Source organism: Amblyomma maculatum, unplaced genomic scaffold (assembly GCF_055883805.1).
Source record: "Amblyomma maculatum isolate TAMU_Amacu unplaced genomic scaffold, ASM5588380v1 scaffold_13, whole genome shotgun sequence".
In the NCBI taxonomy this organism is placed as follows: Eukaryota; Metazoa; Arthropoda; class Arachnida; order Ixodida; family Ixodidae; genus Amblyomma; species Amblyomma maculatum.
The window spans coordinates 5,021,443-5,025,565 of NW_028146738.1; the positions used below are offsets into that span (position 1 = coordinate 5,021,443).

At 47.2% G+C, this 4,123-nt stretch overlaps 1 long non-coding RNA gene across 1 annotated transcript; it reads right to left on the reverse strand.

Annotated features, from left to right (window-relative positions):
• Positions 1–359: 359 nt before the first annotated feature.
• On the reverse strand, positions 360–3,021 carry LOC146172127 (uncharacterized). The gene is made up of 4 exons (XR_014702439.1): positions 2,846–3,021; positions 2,576–2,738; positions 581–764; positions 360–444 (listed from the first exon to the last, which is right to left on the reverse strand). It is a non-coding gene; the product is annotated as an uncharacterized LOC146172127 (long non-coding RNA).
• Between the last annotated feature and the right edge of the window lie 1,102 nt (positions 3,022–4,123).

Sequence of the window (4,123 nt, forward strand, 5' to 3'; positions counted from 1 at the left end):
GGTGGGGTTTGTGACAATATAGAACAGACCAAAACTGCAGGAAAGGTATTACATATGCTAAAAAATTACAAAAAGGTCAATGAGCTGCAAGGAATCATCAGATTTGCCAACTTTAATAAAAATTCATGGCACAGCCTGCATACTCTAGTGCAGTGAAAAAAACTGCTCACCCCCCCCCCCTTCAAAAGAAATTGCATGAGTGCACTCAATTCTGCTTAGGTGCAGTAATGTGAAAGCACTGCGAATTATGTCACACTGCTTAAATTGGTCCGACATTACGCTAGCAAACCTCGGCCGCACTCGTCCAGATGGCGTATGTGTATGCCATATTTACCCAGGTTAAACGAAGGAGTGGTGCAGATGGAACTTCATGAAGATGACAATGTTCGCCGCACAGCTGAACAGAATGTTGTAGTTTGAACTTGATGAAGACAACGATGCTTACTGCACAGAATGAGAGTTTGTTGCAAAGTGCATTGCTCGTACCGTAGATGGGGAAATTCCTCAGCCCACACAACCAAAGCAGAAGCCAGTGGAGGCCGCTTGGAACCGTCAAAGCCGACAGCCCACCATCAAACACCCACGTAGCTGGTCGGAATGCTCTGCCCCAAGGCAGGTGACCTCTTCCCCTTGTATAAGTGCTCCCTTCTTCTCTCCTTGCAAATTTCATCGTGGTCTTTTTCTGTAAAGCTGTAAATTCTTCAGTTCTGTTCCTTCTTCCTGGTGCTCTGTTCTATATTGCCTTTTGTTTTCCTTTGACTATCCTGCATAGATAAATAAAATGTACCTGCATAGATAAATAAAATGTAAACACCAACACTGGAAAAAGCGGCCATGAAAAGAAGAAGAGGAGATATGCGGATAAGAAAAGCGACAGAAAAAACTAGAAACAATCTCAAAGAAACAAGATAACAAGCCAAGCTGTCGACAAAGTTCAGGCCCCAGGCTCCAGAAATTGCAAGAGAACAAGTTAAAAGTATCCTTATCAACAGTGCCAAACGAATGAATTATGTAAGAAGCTCCTCGCTCTATAAAATGCCAGAGAGATAAATATTAGAACAGGCAATGACAAGGTCTCCCAGCCCGACTAAGTGATTCCTGCGGTACAGGCCCCAAAATGAGAAGTAGTGGCTACCGTAGCTGGCAGAATTCGTGTACATATATTCACTGTGAAAGGAGAGCGATGTAATGCACAGTTACATACAGCTGATAATCAAGGAATAGGGGATTATGTCCAGGCATGACAGCTGGTGATAGCCGAGACAGCTAAAGTAAGGCTTTTAGAGCATTCGCTCTACTCCTCCCATGCACAAACCTCAAAGTGAATGCAATGTTGACTTTGAACTTTCACGCTGTGTAGCAAACAATGTCATCTTTACAGCTCAGACATGAGAGCACTATGCTATCGCCACAACCTATCACACCTCGTAGTAAAACTAAAACACACTCTCGCACTATACAGTAAACATCGCCTCCATCAATTTCTAACTGCAAGACATTTTCGTGCGCTACAATGATCATAGTCTTAATGTTTCATCTACTCCTTCTCCTTCATTAAACTTACGGAAATACACCATGCACATACGCCACCTCATTAAAGACGGAGGCTGCAACCGTGCCAGACAGCCTGCCGAGACCATTGAACAAAGAGAAGCCAGACTAGCCCATTGCCAAAAAGCTGAGCAAGACTGCAAGCGAGCCAAGATCGAAGCGGTAGCAGCAACTGTGACTGCGGCCAATGGCTAACGCGTCCTTGAATCAAATTTCATAACTTTTTGAAAACATGTAGTGCTGCCCCTACACTTTGGCAAACACACCTGAAAGGGCCAGCTATTACTGCAGCTTGGAGATAAGAAATGTGACACCCTGCAAGCATATTAGACTGTAAATAAATTCGAATTAATAATTCAGATCAGCAAATGCAGGAACAAAAGTCGTGGTTTGATCTGTGCTTCACCTGTATTACTCCACTGCTGGAATGGATGTATTCTGCTATCTGTTGTCCTGTATTCACGGCTAGGAGTATCAATAAACAAACCTTCAAGCACTCATTTCATTGTGTCAGTATTGATCACTCACACACTCGGTATCAATCAAAACACAGAATGCTTGTGCTGTCTCGGCATAAGCATTCTGTGTTTTGATTTTAATTTTTTTTTTCTATAAATTCCATTCCAAATAAATGTTTATGGTAGATGCTTGGAAGCATGTGCCCAAGTAGACTTGGCAATGCTTAGCATTGTCCTCCATTCTGGCTTGTTTTTGGATGTGTATATATATATATTTTTACTAGGAATTGAACTTTCTCCCCAGGTTTTATTTTTCACTAGCTAACAGTTCTACACCTTTCTTGCTTACACATCTACAAGTTCTGGCACTTTAGAGAAATGCGATGTCTGTTCTTAAACAGTGCCACAAAACAGACACTCGACAAAGTGCATAACTTGGCGTTCATAAAATAGCATTCTCAATTTTTCCACCTTAAAAGTAAACGCACTTCCATGCACCACTCGAAGCAGTGCGCCTGCACACGTGATAAAGTTTAGAAGCCAGCATGCAGTGAAGCGACAATCACCTGAGATTAAAGGGGAGGGTGCCTGAATCCCACGTAGCTCGCCGACGGAAATTGACGACGAACCCGGCAAACGACGCAGGCTGGCAGCACCACCCTGTTGCCTTCGCCCAGCCTGCCCCAAATCCACTTCGTAAACAAGCGGTAGGCTATGTAGCGGTGCTGCCTGAAAATACCACGCTTTACAGTAAACGGATCACACACACACACAAACACACACAAAATAATAAAAAATAATGAGAATCTGTCACCCGACGCTTCCGCACTACCTACTTGTTCACATCTCCGTCTTCATCGATATTCGCCCCCTCCTCCTCTAGAGCAATGTGCACAGCCCGAAGAACTTCGGGCGTTAGGCACACGCTTTGGAACGCTGGGTGGCTCGTAATGCAGCCGATGCAGCCGCCGTGCACCACCAGCACCTCCGGCATGCTGCGGCAGCACACATCTTCTTCAGGTGTGGGCATGCGTTCGCAGCAGCCGCAGCGGCACCTGCGCATAAGTAAAATGTGAAAAGGCCCCGAAGCAAACACGAAACGGCATTTCGTGAAATAAGAAAGTTGTAATAACTTATGTGCAGTGGCGCGCGCGCCACGGAACGCACCATGGTAGGCCGTCGTCTCCGCCGCCAGCGGGTGGTTCAGACGGGCCAGTCGATGGCGTGCTGCTGTCACTGCTGTCGTCGCTGTCTAGCGGATCACGAAACGGCGTGTAATCATAAGGATCGAAGTCCAGCTCGGCGGCGGCTTCACGCAGCGAAGCTTCAAGCTCGGGATCCATGCGTTCCATGGCGACCGACACGCGAACCGCAAACACGAAGGGGAAGAAATCGGAGCACCACCGGAAGTAAACAAACCGAGAGTCGGTGGCGTCGCTGGCGTCGCTTCGTGACGCATTATGGGCGGGGCGTCGGCCCAGACATTTTCTTTTTTTTTTGGCCGGCGCATGGCGTGTATGAGTTGAGGGTTACAGCGACGGGAGAGGAGGAGCGTCATTTTTAATATGGAATATCTGCGTTATTAAAGATGTTAGCCTAAAATTTTTTTGCGCTTTGCTGACTAGTGAAGGGCGCCGACCGCTCGTGTGCTTTTCTTAAGCACAGCTTCAAGCTTTTCATGGGCCCTTTAACTGACGTCTCCTGCTCGGTCTCGCTGAGCAAAGGGATATCATGAAGACCTAAACGGACTGATCCAGGACGGCTTGGCCTGAAAATGATGCTTCGACCTCCCCAGAAATTATCTTGGTCGGAGTCGGGAGAACAGAAAGTGGGAGCGCTGTGCGAGGCGTTGGGCACCGCATCGGCGATGACCTCATTGGTGAACTCGAGCGGGGAGGCCAGGCGCTTGGGCATGGCTGTCCTTCTTCAGGAGGCACCTGGGTGTAACTTCTCACTAAGTGCCTGTGTAGACTCGTTAGATCGTACTTTCGCTCCGCCAGTAAACTGCCAAAGCTGGCAGCACTGCTCCTGATCTTGGCGCATGGCATGTTCTCAATGCTGTGCGTAGCACCTGCTCTATCGCGGTCACCTTCTCTTCACCATGCCATGCACAT